Source organism: Myiozetetes cayanensis, unplaced genomic scaffold (assembly GCF_022539395.1).
Source record: "Myiozetetes cayanensis isolate MyiCay16 unplaced genomic scaffold, myiCay2020 scf1, whole genome shotgun sequence".
NCBI lineage: Eukaryota > Metazoa > Chordata > Aves > Passeriformes > Tyrannidae > Myiozetetes > Myiozetetes cayanensis.
Genome location: NW_026086604.1, coordinates 95,616,997 through 95,638,907, shown reverse-complemented (window position 1 = coordinate 95,638,907; position 21,911 = coordinate 95,616,997). Strand labels below are relative to the sequence as shown.

Sequence of the window (21,911 nt, the reverse complement as noted above, 5' to 3'; positions counted from 1 at the left end):
TTATTAACCTTGATGATTTCTCTGCTGAAGATGGAAATGCCTAAAGAGAAAGTCTAGAATCTATCAGACTACAAACTGAAATGAAATTTTATCAATATTTTCAGAAACAAATATTTGTGAGAATCATTGCTCTTGTTGTATACCCTGAATACCAAGTATTCTTCATATGGTAAAAGCTGACTGCACTGGAGAGAGCCATCTCCCTGGATCAAGTGCCACATGCCAAAGAGACTGACTTTAACTTTTATCAAACTTGAAGTAATTTAAAGCTGTACTGTGGCACTGTTGAAAGTCAGGGGATGTTACTCTGAAGGGATTGCAAGCACAGAGATACTCAGCGTTACATTACAGCTTTCTTTACTACTCTTTTCAGCTTGATATTCCTGCTAATTTTTAACTTGTAAGCAAGTTCCCTCCATAGAATAAGTTGTGTTATCTGACAAGCTGACTTCGTTATCTGTTGTGACATTTTCCAAGCTGTTGCTGGGATTAACACAGCTGTTAATCCCAGGCCCCCTGCCATCCCTCTCCCTGTACTGCCATGGCCATTGCTCGACTCTATAAACAAGTTAGTGTCTATCTGCTGGCTTCTGTACATCTCTGCTGTGTTTCTATACAACCCTATGTTACGTATCTGTCTGTAAGTTCAGCTGGTCCTTGTTATTTATATCTCCAAGTTTTCTTGGTGAGAAAGAATAAGAAAAGTGATCAATATTTTATCTTTCTGTGTAATTTTAAATTATTTTCCTTCCTGTCAGTCTTTATTTGCACTGATTTTGTTGTCCTATAGCACAGTGGAACACTGGGAACTTGTCTTGCCTATGTCTTTCCCTGGTGATTGAAATGAAGTGTGGTGTATTTGAGGCTATAGCATGAGTTGAATGCAAGGAAGTGGTTTAAGATATGCAGTGGATAGATTCACAAGTCACATATGCATTTAATAGCTGCCTATTGATCTGCAGAAGAAGGTGCAAACTATCTCTGCGATGCATAGACCCTGATGTCAGTGTTATAGCTGTCTGCCTGCAGTATTGTGAAAGCTGGAGTCCAAAGAGATGTGGCATAAATACTTCAAGATGTCATCAAAATGTGTGCAAATTATTTAAACCATTGCCAAGACTTCTACTGAAAAAAAGATGTTAATGTTCTCATTTCTAATTCTAATTTCTAGAACTAGTGTTAATCTGTCAGTTAGTTTGATGTTTTTGCTAGATTCTTTCAACACTAGCAAAAAGGTTTTGTAAGGTATTTATCTACAAAAAACCCAAACCCAAACTGAACAGGAGTTAGCCTTATTGCTAAAATTAAAGTAATTGACATTTAATAGGAATTTAAATAAATCTAAGTTAAATATGAAATCTGGTAATCTGGACATAGTGGTAAAAGTGGAATAAAGAGAAGAAAATTACCAACTTAGCAAAGGGAGGTGATTTAAAATGACTGTGCAGGTACAGGCATTTATGAAAATAGAAAGGCTTGAGCTAAGTAAAGGGCAGAAAATGGATAGAAACCAATGTAATTCTGCTCTATATTCTACTTAGAGTTTATATGCGAATACTCCAGGTTCTGAGGGCTATGGGCCTTGCACGTCAAGAAGAAGCTAGCAGTGGATCCCAGTTAGGATGTACTGTGCTATTAAACTAAAGATAGGCACATTCATAATTCACAAAAAGGTGAACAGCAGCAAAAGTCAAGAAAAGCAGGCACTGTATATATTAGCCTTAATAGCAACTACATATATGGTGTTCAAAGCTGAAGATAATAAAATGGTGCAGTAAAGTAAGGGAACATAGTAAATATAGAAGAAATAAGAACCAATATTGATCCCAATTATATTCATGGTGGAAAGAACAAAAAATATAATAGGGAATTCTACTAGAAATGAAAGAGTTGCTCTTGGGTAAACCTAATTTCAAACCATAGCACTTTTCAAAATTCATCAGTTTCAAAATTACTTAGTTGTTCCAAAATAGTTATGTATATGATTCCCTGATTCCTCTGTCAAGATTGTTCTGAAAAGGGACAAAAAACTCCTATCTCCAAAATTTCTGGAATATTTTAATGGTAAAATGAATTTGTAGAGAAGTTCCTCTTACTTTTAGTATGGAGAAGGGGGTGGCTGACAGGATGGGTCTTATAAAACCTGGGCATGAGTTAATATGCTAGGAAAAATTGTTATATGTACTTGTAAAGGCACTCAGCCTCACTGTATATTACTTTCAGTGATAACTCACTAAAAATGGCAAGATGCTTTGGATATAAGCATGAATACATGGATTTAATTATACCTAAAGTCACTGGTATTGTGATAAACTGTTACCCACGCACACTTCCTCTTCTAATGCAACTAGGGATTAGTTGTAAGCAAAAGCTGTAATCTCATCAGTACTGTTTTGTGATCTATGCAAAGTAAGCTACAGTTGTCATCTGGTTTGAGTGATTATTGAAAACCCAAACTGAAATGCTGCTTACTTAGAAATTTTGGCATTTCATCAAAATGTACAGATGAGGTTGAGTTGGCTGAGTCTCTATTCAGTAATCTCTGCTCAGGTACTGCATGTTAGAAGAACTTGAGCTGAATAGTAGTAGGCTATTTGCTCTGTTGATTAAACTTGGCCCTGGGATGTTAACCAAGGAAAAGAAAGTAGCCTTCCTTTGAACAAGGGCATTCCCTTTCTTTACTTGAGTTTAGTTTCAGATATATCATTACCAAATGTCAAACATGAGATCTCCCCTCCACTCCTATACCTATAAATTGCAAAGTAGTAGTTAGTAGAAATTCCTCAGGGCATAAGAGTTAAGGCTGCACGATGTGCATGCTTGAGGTTTCTGTGGCCACATTTGCAAACATTAATAATTTGTTGTGTTTTTATCTTATTTCCCTTGGGGAGTATTTTTTGTGTAATTTGGTTAAATGGTACATGGATTATAAGTGTGTACAAATACATACCCACAATTTATCCCCAGGCAGAAATATGAATAAATTGTTAAGGGTCAACAATTGTCTTGTTGCTGAGAAGAGCCTCTCTCTTAATGAGCCAAAGAATTATGCTTTCTTAGTTATGTTCACTCAGGTAAGTTAGCTGAATGTGATGAAAGAGTTCTCTTGAAGTTTGTTAAGGTGCTAACTAACATATCTTAAAGACATGTTTGCTGCTCATATTGTAACTTACTCCTAGAATGCACCATATCTTGGCCTGATAACTTGGCTTCAGATGTTCTGTGAAGCTATAAACACAACATTGGATAAAGCATGGTGCTAATAATGCCAAGGTTGAAGGTTTGATTCCTGTACAGGCTGTTCACTTAAGAGTTGGACTAGATGATCCTAGTGGGCCCCTTCCAACTCAGAATATTCTGTGACTCTGTGAACAACACTGAGATCTCAAAAGACAGCTTTTAATGTGTTTCAAGTTGTTTGAGATTTCGTTGTACCTTTTTATGGGGGCTTTTTAAAATAGAACCTTCAAAGCCCACCAAGTTTCTTTTTCTAGACCCTCTCTCCTCCACTAAATGCATTAAGCATTGCTGCAGTGAGTGTTGGAAGAGAAAGGAAAAAGCAATCACAAAAATCTGAGTCATGCAGTTAGGCTACCACTGTACCTTTGTCTGCTATTGCAGTAGGCATAGGAATGATCCAAAATAGCTATAAACTTGACAGAGCTTGAAAGAGAAATTCTCTTATTGGGGAAAAAAAAAAAAAAAGTGTGAGATAACATCGCTTATTTTAGGCTTAGTTCTGTTCTCCATATTGAAGAGAGAAAATCACTGTACCTAGCTAATTTCAGAGGTGCTTCTTTTGGAATAATGCAAGATCAGGAAGATTTGTCAGTCTGTAAATTTGACATACATCAGCTATTCTGCTGACATAGGTAAACAATACTTTACCCATAGCAACTTTCTGTAGTTCTAGGCAACATTTTCTACCTGTGCCTTTGAGAAAGTGGATTTGCTTGCCTGTACTGTTCATTTTATCATGAGTCTTGCAATAATTTGGTATATTTATAATGTCCAAATTCTGAAGATAAGTAAATAATACTCAGTTTTCTTCATTATGAGTAAAGTTCCTGGTTCTGGATAAAGGCTGAAAAATGTGAACTCTCCAGCCTTACAAAACAAATGGCAAGGAAAGGGAATTAAAGTGAAGGTTATTATGGATGAAGAGGGTCTTCGTTTCAGAATTTTGTCTTGCTCTACTTTGTAAAGTTGTAAGGTTGGACTGGCACAACCATATCAGTTGGGAGTCTTCTTAGGTGAAATCCCTTTTTCGAAACTCATGGAGCACTGCTGACAAAAACTCAGTGGAGATGGATGCCTCCTAGCAGTAGTTCTCTGTGTGTGGCTCATATTGTTAGAATAGGTGAGATGGTTGTAGTGGCCAAAGAGATCCTGTAAGCCAGGATGTAATTGCAATTTAAGTCTATGCTAAAGAAGCTGTGTCAGCATAAGTGGGCCAAAAGTGTGGGACAGCACCAATTAGTGATCCCTAAGCTCTGCTTGAGAAGTTAAGGGCCTTCACATGTGCCTGAGTGGACACAAAGACAGCTTATGACAGTGCTTCTTGTTACTTACGGTAAATAACATCTTTGTCTCTACTTGTGTAAGAGTGGCATAATCTAATGGTAGGCAGAAAGCAACTTTTCAGAAACTTCTATGAAGAATGCTGAATTGTAAGAAGGGTGTTTTTTTTAATTGTCTCCATTTAATACAATGAGAAAATACGAGCACCAAAGATGCAGTGAAATTCTTAAAACATTCCATATCACTAGAACAGATTTCATTGGGAAATTTTACTGTTTTCTATCCTACATTTTTCTTGAGTGGGTACTATGTTGAGGTTTGGTTATTGAACAAGTAGCTAATGTGATTCCCCTGTGCTTTATAATTGCTGCTATGCTAAAGCTTTTCCTTCTTCTCATTCAACTCTTAAGATTTTGGTTTGTCTTGCAGAGTTGAATGTAAGTTCTGGGAAGATACAACAGACTTATTTGTGTTTCTTGTTCACTTGTAATACTGCTCTATTTTATTATAGTTAATTGGAGGTATTTTCCTAATTCATGTGGCTACAGTTATCTTACAGTGGAGTGGAGGGGAAAGGATACAGGAGTTTGAAACAGGATTTGGTACCTGGAACCTGGAGGCAGACATGTCTCAACTCACAGGAAGATACTTCATTAAAAAATTTGGTTTTGTTGCATCCCCCTTTCATAATGTACAGGTTAGTTTCCACTCTTTGGGGCCTATTCTTTGAGTCATGTCATTGTGAATTAAAAAGACATTACGTTCCCTGAGAAGAGTAACTACCAAACCTATAATCTAAGTGAATCATACTAACTACCAGACCTAAAATCTAAGTGAATAATAGATTAGTCATTCAATTCTGTAATGTTTTTTATACAGCTGATATTATAATGAAAGTTGAGGAAAATTCTTTAAACTGGAGATGACTTTACTGATAATTGGTAGCTGACACTACTGGACCATAACTGGGAGGTAGGAGGTTATGCACAGGCTGGAAGAAAGCTTGCTTTCCCTTCAGTTTAAGGAAATCCTCCCATCTCCACTAATAGCTGGTGTACATAGATACTAATGTTAGTACATAGATAAACAACAGCAGATTCTGTCTCAGAGCTGTTAGCTGAAAAATAAAAAGTCCTGTACACATTATTCTGAATTTGGCTCTGTTTCACTGTCTGAAGAAGGGAGGTGGAGGAAGAGGAATATATTATTTTGAAGCTCCCATGGCACCAAAAAAAAAAGGCAGTCACCAATGCTTAGAGTATATATGGAGCAATGCACTAAGATTTGAGAAGGCATGTTGCAATATCCTGCTCTTGGTTCTGTTTTCTTGAACTCTGCCAGTTGCAGCAGTTTTTGTATCCTCTGCACTAAATTTTCAGTCATGTTAGACTAAGTATATGACACGTGGCATTTGACGCATCATTGCCTCCCAAGAGTTGAAGAATTGTGCAATTGATCCCTGTGTGTGGAACTCTGTCTGAGCCCTATGAGAGGAACTGATTGAGTTCTGAGAAGAGTAAGAAGCAGCAACTGTTTTACTTTTCATTTAGTTCTCTTTCCTATCAGTTTTCTCTGTATCAAGTAACACTTGACTTCCCTCAGTACCACCAGACTTGTGTTGAAAGCACCTTCTGGACTAGTTTTTTTTTCTGGACTGTAGTCGTGCTACTATATGTTGCACAAAGCAACAATTATACAACACATTAGAGGCTTTTCTACAGCCTTCATAATATTACTTTTAAACTTGCCAATTGCAATGTTTCTCACTAGTTTCTTCTTACTGCTTTTTTGTTCTTTCAAGGAAAGAAAAAAAAAAAAAGAGGAACAGTTCTAGGAAACTGGAGAATAGTGGATAATGTAAAGTACCAGGCATTTTTTGTTATTTCACAGGGCATCAAGTATTGGATTATGTGAATCATTGCACATACAGCGCTCATTATATCATAATATAAATAAGCCAACCTTAAAGCTACATAGTTCTGCCTTTTAATGGTTATTTTCAGCATGCCTGTACTATGTTGTAGTGGGCAATGTAGATATGTCCTTGCAAGCTGATAACCTGCAAAAACGTAATCGTGTATTAGGAACATAATAAATAAATCAGTACAAGGAGAAAATGTTGTAAATACTGTGCAAGGTTCTTGTCCTTGTCCATTTTTAATAAAGAATCAGAGTACTAAAAGAGAATCAGATTAATGATAGATTTTTCTGCAGCAGGTACAGACTGAAGTTATTAATAGTTTAGAGATATTTTGTATTTATCTTTTGATTTCATACAAATAGAATGTTTCAGAAAGTTAATGTGGACTTATATTTCATTGCCACGCTTGTAGCACAACCACTGGTGTGTTTGATCAGTTAGCAGATTTAACATGAGCTTTTTGACCACCACAGATACCATGTATCATCTGTACCAGTAAGTCAGTGATGGCAAATAGGTAATGTGGGTTCATTCCTAGAACACAGAACATGGGGTTAAATATGGTCAGTTGGTGTGGTAACTTGAAAATGTATGAAATTGTGACTTGGTGCCCAAAGTTGACATTTGCAGGGGCAGTTCATAGAATCATAGAATAGTTTGGGTTGGAAAGGACCTTAGAAATCATCAGTTCTGTCAACAGTACACGAATTACATGATTATTACTTGTACAGCACTGCAGCTATAAGGATTTGTTTTATTGAAAATGAAATGAAGCAATAAAACCAGTTACTAGACAACTCTGCTTTTTTCTTGTTGCAAATAAAAATGTGGTGATTGTTCATCCTAGAATACAGAACTGCTGGGGAGACATTTATGAAACACTGTAAATTCTTATGCTACTGTTTATAATACATAGTTTCCTTGGACCTACTTAAAGCTAATATTTTGTGATCTCTGACACTGAAGTCAGATTACATATTTATATCGTGGCCTAGTTGGAGAGAGTGTACCAAGTTTCAGGAGATTTGCTCAAGGGAGACTTGGTATCTGTCAAGTAATCTTTATGCAAATGTGATATGTATCTGTATGCCTTATGAGCGTTCATAAGTATAGGATGTGTCATCACTGTATATATTTTATGTACATGAAAGAATACTGTTTCAGTTTGTGTTATTTAAGCAAAATAGCAATAGGACTGAAACCATTTTTCTGTGCTGTGATTTCTGCATTGCTTGCTCACCAAGTTCTTGGTTGCTGATAAGTATGGATGGTTAGTTTCAACACAGTGATGATTGATGAAGCAATCCCCCTTCATTCTGATTAAAAAACTTTGTTTACCTGATACATGATTCAAACTTAGTTGCTTCTGTAAAAACCAGTAAGAATAAAGCACATTGCAAAATCAGTGATCCCCAGTGTGTAAAAGATATGAGTCATTACTATAACTCTTCTTACTCCATTATTTGGAATGTTTAAAATTGTTTGTGGTGTCATTAAATTAGAAGGCAAGACTATTTTGATTAGCAGGTTAGTGTAGCAACTTGCTTCACATAGCAAATTCCTTGAATTAAGCAAGGTTGTGTCTGAGATGAATGCTTAACTTGGTCATTGACTACACCTTTAGGCAGATTCAAATACAATGAAACATCTTTAAAACAGACACAGATTTTCTCTCTCTTCCTATTCTTCCTCATTCCTGGGAAAAGCAAGGAGGGTAGGAATTCAGGGTATAAAGATGATAATTACAGATGTAAACATATAAGAAGGTATCATTTATTATAGATGTAATATCAAATATAAAGAACATGAGGTTATGCTAAGCTAACACTGTGGCATTAACCCTACATACTGAACTTCTTGACACTGAGCCTTCACATTTTTCTGTTGTGCAAGGTGTTATGCAAAAATAAATACTTTTTTTCTTTGGCTAGTGTTGTGTAAAAATATGTGAATCTGTAAAGTGGTATCTGCATATATATGAAGTATTGCATTTCAAAATCATGTGTCAGATTGCTAAATCACATGATAATTTAAATTCTTCTGCCTTCTTTCCTTGGAGGTTAAGTTTTCAAACTTTTACTAGAAAGCTTGAAGGTGACTGTAATTCTGGTTTTGTTTTGTTGGTGAGTTTTTCAGGTGATCTGTGTGATGGGGCTTTAAGAGAAACATCAAATGTTGTGAGGCTTTGAAGGTGCTGATTATCTGTATACTGCTGATTAAGAGCTTGGTGCCATTCCAAGAGTCTCTTGGCTTAATTTAGGGACACATTAGGTATTTTTTAGGTATAAGCCATAACAGTGGGGTTATGCAGATGGCATTGATCCAGCAGGAAGTCTAAGAAAAACTGTATCTCAGAAAACAGTGAGATGCACATGTCTAAAAGATTTGTAACACATGTTCTCTTTCTCTCCTTGGCACAAAGGAAGAGATTTAAAATGTGATGATGAACAAAGGATTTCGATTATGTCTGCTACTAAATATGCTAGAGCTTTTCTAGCAATATAATATCGTCTTGTCCAAGTGAGACCCTGAGCATGTCTGGGAACTAGTGTGTCTTTTGTTTGTTTAGTGTTCATTATATTGCTTGCTCAGTAACATATATTTGTTTGAGTGTCATTGCCTTCCATATGGTCAGCTGTCTGCCTATTCCCATAATATGAAGCATTGCAAAGAACAGACTTAGCTTTGAACTTTGAAACCCAGCTCTGGGATCTCTCTTGGTGATCCTTTATCCTCAATGTAACCGAACGGCACATATTAGCCACTGTATTGCCTAAATAAATCTGGGGGAAATGCCTCGTGCTAGAATGGGCTTGGTTCTAAATCTAGTCTCTAAGAAGGTATCTATTCTTGCTTATCACTTTGGTCAGCTTGTTCCTGGATCAAGCTACAAAGAGGTGACATCAATATGATGTCATAAGAGGCATGTTCAAATCCTTTCCTTTGTTGCTGGTGATATGCATTCACCTCTCAAGTGATGACTCAGCTACCAGCTGATAGTGTGGTCTGTGTTAGCCATCTCCATCCTATAAATGAAGTTCCTCTTTGCTTCAATAAATATTTGATTATATATATGTATATATTTTCTAACGCAAGGAATGGGCCTCAGGTTATTCCTGTTTCAGCTAAGTTTCAGGGTACCTAAGGAGATGAAATTCTACATTAAAGGAAGGACATGAACTCTCATTTCTTGCATCTTGGGTGAAACTTCTGCTCTCTGAAATGTGAAATGAGAGGACAGTAGTACCTCTGTTTCCTCCCTGCCCTGCTCTTTTTCTGTGCTATGCCATGTAAGTTACCCCGTTATTCAAGAGTCAGCAGCTGTGAACCAGTAGCTACAGAGGACAGTGCCTAGCTTGTGGATCCTGCAGGAGCTCCAGGTTCGAAGCTGCCCTTTCTTGAGCTTACATGAAGGGAGAGGTAATTTTTGCTGTGTAAATAGCATAAATGTCAGTGCGGTAAAGAACTGTACTTGCATGAACTTGTGTACACAGGGAATATACAGCCTTAGGCAGCGTCTAAGCAGCGTTTTGGGGATCATCCTGGCACCTCTGGTGCCATGCTGAGAAACTTAGGCAGGTGCAGACCTCTCGGCACCCAACCAGCTTCGGTCTCGGTACTTTGTCCGCTTTGCTCGTGGCTGCCCATGGCTCTTGGGGTCGTTCTTCTGCCGGCAGCCGTGAAGGCAGGCCGTCCTGGAGAGAGGTAAGCGTTCGTGTCCCAGCAACTCCCAGCCTTGCAGTTAAGCTCAAAGCCGATGGGGCACGGCTACGAAAGCCCAGCTATGCAGGGCCCTAGGGAAGGGGGGTGTGGCGCTCTCTTCTCCTGAAGCCCCCCACCCCGCTCCCGAGCGGCCCAACCTTCCGAGCGGGGCAGTCGGGCTGCCGCGGGGAGATGGCGCCAGGTAGCGGGCCCGAGGAGGAAGCCGCTGTTGTTGTCGCCGCAGGGTGAGGGCAGAAGAGCACGGCGCGGCACGGCTGCCCCGCTCGCCCCCGCCCCAAGGCGGGAGTGCTGCTACGCGCTTCTTCCCCGCCTCCTCCCCAGCCTTGAACCAGGCGCTGGGAGGCTTCTCCCGGCGGGAGGGAGCGCACGAAGTGAAAGCGTGTCCGCGCTGAGGGAGGGGGATTCCTGCGTTCCCTCACCGGCCGAGCCGCCGCGCCCTGTTGCGCCGCCGGGAAAGCGAGGTAAACTTTGTCGGCCGTCGGGAGCCATGGGAGCGGGAGCGCGCCCGGCCGGTGCGGCGGAGCCAGGCTTTGTTCCTAGGGGGCGGAGGAGGAGGTCCGGCGGCGGGGAGGGCAGGGAGGCCCCTTGGCGGCCGCGTTGCCGCCGGGTTTGGGACTGATGAGGGCTCTGGGGTTTCTGGGGATTGCCGACACCGGGCGCGGGAGGTCTGCACTCCCGCCCACGGGGGCGCCTTACGGCGGCAGAGGCGCAGTTGCCCGCGGTGGGGCTGGCCGGGGGCTGGAGCAGACCTCCCAGAGGGATCGGGAGCGCCGTCCGCTGGGACAGTGTTCACGAATTCGCGTATCGGGAAGGTAGAAGGGGGCGGAGCGCCGCCGTAGGACAGGATGGCGCCAGGGTTGCGGGCCATGCCGTCCGGCAGGCAGGCTCCGGCCGAGGGGCCGGGAAGGCGCTCTCGTATCTTTGTAGTCAAGCTGAGCCTCTCCATGCTGGGCAGCTTAGTGGCCATGCACGCCACTAGAAAGTTATTTAAACCTGTGGGCTTGTCAGGCAGGGGGATCCCCGGTGTGGGACTTGGGTGCGCCCGGCAGCGGTGAGCCGCCCTCACGCTCGGCTGCCCGGGTCGCCGTCCACGGACAGGCCCTGCTGAGGCTGGCCGGACCACTGCAGCGCATCTGTCGGTGGTGGTGTGATAAATAGAGTTGCCTTTCGTACCCACCCAGATCTCTCCCAGTGCCCAGCTTCTGAACTGTTGGCGGTGTTTTGCTGTCGCTGGCTAAAAGTGCTAGGTGCCTGAAGAAAGGTCAAAATCTCTAGTTGCTTCCTGGTGCCTTTACTAAATAAATGATCTATACTGAGGATCGAGGTTCAGGATCTTTGTGTGTCTTTTGACAATTGTACAGGTCATAGACCTGCATTGGTGCTGGCTAGGAGTGCAGGCGGATAGCTCAGGCTCCAGAGCTGTGATCTTCCAAGTCGAGGTGATCTCCTGAGTGGTAAGGAGTTGCACGGTAACCAAGGGTCATATTTCCTAGCCTAGGATTAGGTGATAATTACAGCATTTTGTGTAATTTGATTTTATTTTTTTTTATTTTGGAATGCTGTTTGCATGTTAAACTTTGCTCAACTTCATGAGTGATTACAGATGTCTTAACCTAGCTGATCTTTAAAAGAAACTGCTGCAGTTAGTCAAGTTCATTGTATAGAAGGCCAAGCAGGATTTTTCCTGAAACTAATGAGATTCTCGTTGACTTTGAAGCTGTGAGATAGAACCTCTGAAGTATTTGAAGTAGTGGATTTTTAATCTTACATAGCCAAAACCGGCTTTTTGTTCATGATAATCAAATTGATTATTGCTAATAAATAATGTTTATTGGAAAGCTTACTTTGTAAATTTGTTGGAAGTACAGATGCTCATGAATCAGTGCTGCATTGCCGAGAGTTTTCCATGAGTTAAATTAAAACATTCCATTTCAGCACAGACGTGTATATGATTATTTAGAGAAGACAGTGGCCACAAGTGGTTTAATCAGTGTTTCTTGCAATCTCTGATTTAATCCAAAGTACTTTTGAGCAGGTTGTTTTACTGAACAACTGTGATATTTTGGGGTCTCATTACCATTGACATTACCTTCTTTGGCCTGCTACTTGTTTCCTGGTCATTCAGAAAATATTTATATCTTGAACACAGAACCCACAACAGGGATCGTTTGCTTTCTCTGCTGCTTGCAGATGGCATGGGAGTCCATCCTGCTGGCTCATCTGTCTCTTTGACAATAAGCCCTATGGCTAGCAGAAGATTGGAAGATATCACTGATACAGCAATACAATAGTGCAGAATATTGGCAGAATACAGCAATTTATTTTCATTAGACAAAGCTAATTGAAAGTTTCTTTATCTTTTTTTGTGTCTGACTTTCTCTGTAAGTGACAAAAGTGACAGAGAATCAGTTGGTATTTTTGAGAGATGTGTGGGGCTTATTTGGATAAAACCTTATTAGTATCATTACCTGTTTGTCTCCCAAATATGCTGTTTAACAAAAATAGAGATGGTAAGAAAAACAGCAAGCAGTGCTAAAATTGCAGAACAGCTGCAGCGAAGGAAAACAATGCAAGGGAATGAATTTAGGAGTACCTAAAAATATAAAAACTTATTGACTGGTTAGGCATTTACTTTTAGGCGTTAGAGTTCAGTTTTATTCCTAGTGAAATTTTCTAATGGTGTTTTTCTGGCTGCCAGTTGAAGAATCAGATATTAATTCATTTGCATGCTGGAATAATCTGATTGTTACTGAGCAGCTATTGAGAATGTACAATTCCTACCATAGTAACAAGTGCTAAACGTGCCTTATCCATCAGCTTCACAAAACTTGTCAAAAATGTACAGCTTTATTTTTTTGCCACAATTTTGCCCTTTAAGTGCAACTTAAAATGTTGCATGGGTAGTCTGAATCCTAATTCTGACACTGAGTCATTGAGCGAAGTTGGGAAGATCACAGTGGAAGTGATATTAAGTAAAGATACTAATTTACCTCATGTTGATGATTTAAGAATTGTATGGTGTGAGTGAAATGGCACTGTAGAGCAGTTCCTTTTGATGCAGAAATGTCAGACTTTTTTCGTGCTGGGGTGGATCTATAGGCTAAGACTGACCAGCACCAAGGAAGTGAAGCATAAAAAAGAACCTTTGCAGGTCAAGTTAACTTTAGTTCCCATACCTTAATTCAGAGGGCTCACATACAGTTCTGAAAGTAATCAGAAATTACCATATCCTTATGGGTGTCTTTATGTATAAACTACACACCTGAGCTATTGCTGAAGAACTTTCTCTGGGAAAATCGCTCTTGATGAAGATTCTTCATCTTTGAAGCAAGATGTGTGTGATAGGAGTTGGGGGTAGGGAATGACTTAATGGTTCAGCCTTTTTTGTTTGTTTATTTGTTTTGGGTTTGTTTTGTTATGGGTTTTTGTTTGTTTTGGTTGGACTGGGTTTTGGATTTTTTGTTGTGTTGGTATTTCTCCCGGCCTTAGTATCTTTGTGGCTGGAAGGTAAGAAACAAGCCAGGTGACTGTATAGACTCTCTATAAGTCAGTTTGGTCCCTGCTTAATTTTTTTTTACACAACAGGGGTTTGTATTTAAGTATCTGTGATGTTTAGCAGCAAATTATTGTAGTGAGGGGTGGGAAAGCAAGCATCCAGGAAATGTCAAAGCTCATAAAGTTTTGGCAGGCCAATGTCCCCAAAGTGAGGCTTGCCATTTGATGAATAAAAATTACATTTCAGAAAAATAGCCTGCAATATGATATTATGCACCTGGGCATAGAGCAGTCTGCTACCCTGCTGCTTGCAGCACCCTTTAGCAGTGACAGGAGTGTACTTCATGCATTAATTTTGGATTTTAAAATTAATCCTTTAGTGCAATGTGGCAGGCTGGCAGAATAAACATAATAAACTGCTTTGGATAAATGAAAGACTTGAACTTTCTCTTTATGGCAGTGTAAGGGAGTCTGCAATGATAATGGTGATGCGTGAAAGTGCCCCCTCACCCTTTTTTTCTCCCCTCTTAATTTGGTAGTCTTCTGTACTGATGTATTTCACCATTAACTCTGCTTCTAAACTTGCTATTTTTTGCACAGCTTAAGAATATAACTGGACTTGCATACTCAGGACTTGTTAAACTCTGGAAAAAGGTACAGTGTTGTAATAGTTAGGACGGTCACAAAATAAAATCAGGCACCTTTATATGATGATGGTCCGACAGTTGGCTTTCATTGCTTCGTCCAGTCTAATCAACTTCTTGTTCTCACACATACTGCACAGACACACTGTGAACAGAACCTTAAATCCTTTCTATTATTAGCTCCCTATCTATAATTTATTACTAGCCTTCAGTATAATTGGATGTTCACTTCTTATTTACTTTCTTCTCTCACTGGTCAGTTCTGGCACCTCTTCAAGTCTTTCACAGCCCCTGTTTTTCCTCAGGGAAACGCTTTCAAAGTGTCTAAGTCAAAATCCTTCACCTCTGTATCCTTCATCAGGGATCAGGGGGAACTGCTGCCTACCCCAACAGTACAGCTGTTCAGTTCTTGATATATTAAGGCAGAATTTTCATAGCCTTGCAGGATCTGTTGTGTTTCCAGTAATAGGAAATTAACACTACTTTCCTTCACAGGGACTAGGTGCTCACTTCTTTCTTCTCCTTCCCCCCAATCCCACTCCCATTGTGCTACTATCTAATTACCCTGTGGGTACAGACCTGTGTGATGACAGAATTGAGATAGTGCATTGCTTCAGGCATAAAGTAGTAGATTGATCTGCAGTAACCTAATGGACAGATGTGTTGATGCAGCCTGCTTTCAGTGCACCTCTGCTGAAAACCATCTGAGGAAATTAAGCAGCCTCAGAGACAGAGGAAGGGAAGATGCTGTAGTTCCTTAAGCTACAGATGCTCTCTTAGCTTTGGGGATGGCAGAAAAAGGATGTTAATCCATTTAGGAATGTATTTGTTATTTTGGGGAATGAGGAAAAGAATGATAATGTTTAGAGAGCACTCTATAAGGTTTTATGTATTCAGAGAAAACCTCTAGAGTTCAGTTCAGTTTAACCTTTCAGTCTTGCATTAATTTACTGAAAAAAACAAAAGCTTTGGTAGTGATCTCTTTTAAACCTTAACCACATAAATAAAATAAAAAAAGTGGACTAGAGGTCATCTCTTTTCCTCTCTGTTTGTTCAAAGCTGTATGCTTGCAGAGTGAAAAAGTGAGTGATTTTGACTTTAACTAGCAGACATACGATTTTCCTTGCAATTAAAATGCTGTATTATTGTTTTTCTTGAAGAGGATAATTTTAGTTGGGGAAACTGTGGAATGTTGTGATACGAGTTTGATCTTTTTTCAATACAAGGAAGCATGTGCATTAGACCATATAAAAAATTTTCAATGTACCATGCTGCCTTCTTATCCCTTGCATACCATTTCTCAGGCTCTATATGTTTTGTAATCACATTCTCACTGTTCAATATAAGAAGTGTATTTACAGCTGTCTTTTTAGTTGAAGTAAAATGGGTTGTCTTCCTTCTTCTATAGGTATTCCTGTACTTGTTCTTTTTCTGCAGCTAGTACTACTAAAATTCTTTTGAGAAGATAAGGTAAAAAGAAGCTACTGTGTAATTGGATGAGGGCTATTTATATTTGTGTAATATTGTCTTGCTGGATGCCAGGGCCTCTGCTGAAATATTTTCTCTGTCAGCGTTTCTTCATGCCAATAAAAAAAAATGAAGCAAGTTGCACCTTCTGTCTTTCAGCATGAAAATATCTCAGACAATAACTTGAGGTTTTTACAAGGCTTCTTGATTGCCAAACTAGGCCACTTTTGTGTCCTAATCATCCTTACTAATTTCAGTGTGTTTTAAGGCTTTTTTTCCCCTTTGCTGTCAGGTTTCTGTAGTTGAAAGTGACCCAGGGGACACTTCCATTTTTTTCTCTGTAGGTGATAAGGAGGTTCCAGACAGCTGTGTGCCGTGTTCTGCATTTCCTTTCAGCCTACCTATCAGTGTTAGATTGCTGCTGTTGCTTCTTGCAAGGGCAGAAGTGACAATATACTTACTCTTTCTCCAGTCCTCTACAGCTCTAGTGTCCGTAGCTCAGTCCTCTGACACAGCTAGCTTAAATGTTCCTATTTCAGGGCAGCAACTGGGTTGTGGTGGCCAGTGGAGATGGCTTGTTGCTATCAGGCAGGTAAGTTAGTAGGGTGGGTGGAATTGAGGGCAACCCACTGGGAAGGGGGAAAATTGACATTGGAATTGTGGTAAATAAGCCAGTATTCACAGAGCCAGGAAGAGGCAGATACCGTAGCACTGTGTTTGGGGTGCTCATCTGCAATCTGGAAGCAAGGGAGAGAAGGAGCTTAAAGCTGAGCCTTCCCCATCAGAGGAGAGCGTAGTGGCTTAGAGGTCCTGTGGTCTTACCCCTTTTTATGCAGTGCATGGCAGACTCTCCGCTTCCTGCTTCAGTGCTTTAGTATGAAGTATAATTGTTATACTAGGAGAGACTGAGATGTTCTCTGGCCAGGTGTAGCTCAAGCATTCCTGGCTGTTTGATACCAAACACGAGCTAATGAGTTACTCCCGTGATTTTTTCCAGAGGTGGTGTGGTTCATAACCCTACCCTTAGCAGTGTTAGGTTCTGTACCACATGGTGGGCATCCTTGTTTTCTGCCTTTCATGGAGCTAGTGAAGAGGGAGACATAATTTATGTTCCACAGCCTTGTATGACTTTTCCCTTAGTTGTAAATGCAACAGTAATGGAAACACAGCTTGTGTGCATCCAAGCTTTTGTTTTGAAATACAACTTGTGTGCAAGCAAGGTTTTGTTTTGTCTAGCTTTAATGACTGATGGATGATAGTGAGTTGTTACAGGATACTTTCCTAGCAGTCAGTGTCCTGGAAATAGTAGCTGTGAGAGCAAAGAATATCTTTGTGGGCACTGTGTATTTGTACTTCTGGGAACACCTAATTTCCTGAACCTCATTAGGTTTTGTTTACCCAGTGGATCTGAGCCTTTCTGTACTGTTTGCAATTGAAATGTAATTTTTAACAAATTGTTGACATACGTCTGCCAGGTTATGAGTAATTTACCAGTTTTTTATTCATTATATGTACATGAAGCATCTTTAACTGCCTGGATTTTTGTAACAAACTGCTCCCTTTGTTTTTGATGGAGTTGTTACCTGATCTTAGGTCATAAACATGTAGTCTGTTGCAGTGGTCAGTAAGAGAGAGCCTAGGTCTATGATTAAATGAATTATGTTGATTTTAGCATGTAGTCAACCTAATTTGAGTTTGAAAAACCTCTGAAAACACTTCCTTATGATCACTAAGTATTTAATGAATTTAAGTCTTTCCTGAGGAGTGCTGTCTTTTTTTTTGCGCTCATTTATTTATTCTTGCAGCTATCAGCCACACTTAGCCTTTAGGATTATTTTTGTTTTCAGCTGAGATGGATTTAGGATGAAAAGAAGATGAAAAGTCAAGTACAATATATGACCTATTACTGCACTTCTGGGAAACCTGGCATTTCCAGTGGCAGTTTCAGTAAGTTAGGATGTTTAAGATCAAACTCTGAGGAGGATGTATGTTTTTAGTAGTAGATTGGATTTTAAGTAATAAATGTTTAGATTAGTAGATTTCAGTTGAACCACTGAGATCATTAGTCTGTTTCTTAAAGTTCCTCTCTAGCCCAAATACTGGATTTTTTTGAGCTGTAAGGTTATAAGCATTTAAAACCCCTGCTATTCTATCTTGGTTGCTCTTCCCCTTTGATATAGCTTGTTGAACAAAAAATTGTGTTTTTCAAATATCAGAAACATGCACATTTTAGAAGTGTGTTCTCAATTTGTAAGTGAAATACATCAAGTAAATATGGGCAAGTCTTATACATCTTCTTTATAGGTTGTGACTGTGGAAAGAAATACCTCACAATAATTCTGTAGTCGTTTTCAAAGGAGTTTTGTGCATGTTTTGTGCTTTTTGTGACCTTGCAGGCTTCCTTTTCAGCAGATATTCAACAGTGGCCTTCCTGAATTTAATTCCAGTTTTATGTTATTTGGAGAGCTTTTCATGTTCTGCAGTATTTTATGGATGCCAGTATTCTTTTACTTATTTCTTTCTGTCTTATATACTATGGTTACATGAAATATTTTCATGCTGTCCTGCCACTCCTTTGCCTGCCTTCTGTCCAGAAGCGTTCTTAAACGTGTAATCTTGAATCTGGTGTTAAGATTTGTCTGTCTATATTAAATTACTTATGTGTTTCAAGATGCTTAATGATGGGGCAGGAAAGGAAATAAGTTTAATCCTGGCTGGACATTAATTTTTTGTTCTGTAGAGTTCTTGCCTTTTGAAGCTTAAAAATTTTGCATTTTCAGTCCAATATTTTGCTTTTATTTCTGTTCTGTTTCATGGAATGTGCTTAATTTGTGATATTTTCTCCCACCCTTCCTACCTTGGTAAGCACTGGACTTTACTCCAAGGAGTGGCTTTGCTGAAGCATGATGGTTTTATTATTAGAGTTGATGAACTGCATCAAGGAATTTGTAGTTCTGTCTAGGAAATGAATTTCTAGAAGAGTTATTCCAGAAGGCAGCTAAAACTCTATTCCACAGGAAGGGCAAGAGTAACATGTCAAAATTTTTTGGCTTAAACTGGGAGTATTCTTTTGTTAAATTTCTGCTTTCTCTGCTGTGCAAAGAAAGGCAGTTTTAACTTTTTATTAAAGGTACTTAAAAAAGGCAGTTTTAACTTTTTATTTCTATGTAACTTAAAACACTTTGACTGTGTCCTGTTTGTATACGTGCTGTTACTCAATTTTATTTTGAAATGCAGATGCTCATTGTGTTCTGAAAGAGTAATAGCCCTTTTTTTTTTTTTTTTTACTGTTAGGCTCATAAATTGTGTCAACAAGCTGACCTTTCCTGAAAGCTAGATACTACTTGATGAGGCACTCCAGCTTTAATTATGGCCTGCAGGAAATGTTATAACACTTCCTAAGAAAGAAGATTTGGAGACTAATTGGGAAAGAGTGGATGTGTTCAGCTGTGATATCTCAAATCAGCAAGTACAGAACAGTACCTTGGGGGAAAACCAGAACTGATATGTTGATTCATAGTCTAGTTTAAGATAATAGTATCAAAATGGTCTGTGATCATGTGGTGCAAGATCACATGTAGCTAGAAGGAACTAATGAATAATCAGAAGCATCTTTGAGAATTGTTTTCTATGGCCGGTGCTCATTTGTGAAGAGGAAGGCCTCTACTTCAATGAGTTAACACTTCATGTCGACACCCAGTTGCACTGGTTAGTGCCTTATCTGTGCTTTTAAGTGAAACTGCTTTCCTTGCAGGTATGAGATTTTGTGAAAATAGTTATTTTGCTTAATATGGAAAACATGGTTAGGCTGAGCTGGAAGAAAATGTGAGAAAACGCTTTCCTTCCTTTTAATAGATTTTTTGATTTGGTTTTGTTTTGTTTTTAAAGAATGTGGTGACTAATATGTGGAGCACAGGACTGAAGTTCAGGCAAAGCAGACTTTACTGTCACACGTTCTCACTGCTTCTGACTCATACTGATATAGTCATCAGTAACACAGCTTGAAATATAAACTGATATGCAGGAAGAGAGAATGATATGCAGGGAGGGAGTTTGACTCTTAGCCTTCTTGAATCCATTTTCTGTCTTTTGGGATGCAGTAATTGTTCCTACCTCTTGCAAAGCAACTTCAGTTTCTCAGGTGTCATTAGCATGATGATGCCTGATGTTGCTTAACTAGGTGGAATTGTGTACCTGGTGCTTAGAGCAGGGCTGTGGGTGTTGCTGCTGTGGGAGAAGGACGCTTCTTTTACAGTGTGTGTAGAGGGAGCATTGGCTGTATTAACATTTTTGGGTAGTTCAGTTTACTTGGCTTACCCACGTGGGTGCTATTGTAGTTATTTGTAGTGCTCCAAAGACCCATAGAGATGAGAAGGAAAAACATTTCACAACAGTTGGAATGGTCAAGCAGGCATGATTTTTCACTTCATTATACTTGAAGTGGTGAGAGAGAGGAAGCATGTATGCAGAGCAAATCAAGGTATTCCTGTGAGTCATGAACTATGTTTTGATAGTTTTTAAGAGTGGTGAGCTTGTTCCATTTATTTCTTAATGACACCAAATTGGGCACCAGTTCACTATGGCCGTGAAATTTGCTGTATGTGGTAATAGATTTTGGAATTTCACTTCAAGTTATGGACTTCAGAACTGAAGTTCTGCACTTTCTGAAACAGATGATGCTCAGGTGAAGATTAAATACAACTTCAGTGTGATATGGCTCATATAATGAAGTTTTTCAGGTGTATATGGATCAATTAGTTCATGAACAAATGTGGTGATTTTCTGAATTACACACTCTTCAGTACAGTGAAGCTGATGGATGTAATATGAGTGAGAGCAGGACAGGTTTGCCTGTAAACTCACAGGAACCATTACTTCCTTAATCCAGCCTGTGCCCTGATGTGGTGGGAATTTGATGTATTGGTATTATTCTAGCTCTAACCAACCACAGCAGCTAGTATCCTGTTTCTAACACTTCTTGTGAAAAATAGGAATTTTGATGCTTCTGTAGGAATGAAACTGGGTTATTCATGGTAAACAACTGGGCTTTTTTTGGAAGAAGTAGCTTTTTTGTCCATAGTTTAGCAGAGCAAGAGTGTTTTTTTCAGGCCTTCTCTAAATCATGATAGTTTTCAACTTGCCTAAGAGAAGGTTTTGACATCTAAGGTAGTAAAATGCACTTGAGGAGTGGCAGCTCAAATGTGAATAAAATTGTGGAAATACTAGAACAACTACCTCTCTTAATATGTATATTTGCTTTTCTTAATATATTTAGCTTCTCACTTTCACTTTTTTCTTTTTATAAAGCAAATTTGCTTCAAAGAATCTCTTACAGATGGTAAATATTGCTTTTGCTATTTTAGCGTTGGGAAATGACAGACATATGAAAAATGACTCTTTCATGATGCAGGTGCCATTTCCAACCTGAACCTGCATTGAATTGTTTTGGTGAAGCATAATGTCATGTTTGATAGACAACAGGGAAAAAACTGTCAGGTATCTGCATGTACGTGTCTGGGGATAGAGAGGGAAGGGGGAGGAACATAGTCCTTCAAAGGGAAATGAAGGATGTGTGTATTCTGGGGAGTATCATACTAGTTTAAAAGAGTTTGAGAAGTTGAGAGTTTTGCTGTGGGAGAGACTGGGGGGACATAGTGTGAATGGGGGGAGGTGGTGAACATTCTTGGAGGGAATTAATTTTAAGGTGACTTAAACAGATGCTTTGATCCTTTCCATCTGCAGGTTGGCTTGTTTTAGCTTGTTAATGTATGGGTAGCAAATTCCCTCCTTCCTTTTATGTTTGCAAAATTGCTCATAGCCCACACATGACTCTGTAACTGGGGAGAGATTGTTCATGCTTGCCTGCAGGAAGATATTTCTTTGCCTACTGAGATGGAGGTCCAGACTGGATAGAGGGAGTGCAAGAAAAAGCAGATGAGAAGGAAGAAAAGAGATGGGAAGCAAGGCTGCACAACTCCTAATCTATGATAGTTGAAGAAATTGACATTAATCCATCTGAGTTTGCCTTCAGAACAACATCATGTATTCTGCAGGATAAAGGAAGTAAAACTGCTCAGTCTCACTCAAAACCTCCCATGCGTCTCAGTTTATAAGATTGTGGTTGTCTGTAGGATGTGGGT

The 21,911-nt window shown here is 39.5% G+C and overlaps 1 protein-coding gene across 7 annotated transcripts in view; it reads left to right on the top strand.

Annotated features, from left to right (window-relative positions):
- TNS3 (tensin 3) overlaps positions 1-21,911 on the top strand; it is a 209,142-nt gene that overhangs the window by 16,519 nt on the left and 170,712 nt on the right. The window contains exon 1 of one of the 7 annotated variants that reach the window (XM_050307131.1): positions 10,497-10,626. The exons of 4 other annotated variants lie outside the window; for them this stretch is intronic. The gene's annotated coding sequence lies outside the window, so the exon portion shown is untranslated. Of the gene's footprint in view, positions 1-10,496; positions 10,627-21,911 lie in introns of those variants that run through there. 2 more of the 7 variants (XM_050307140.1, XM_050307181.1) reach the window with 2 other exon arrangements.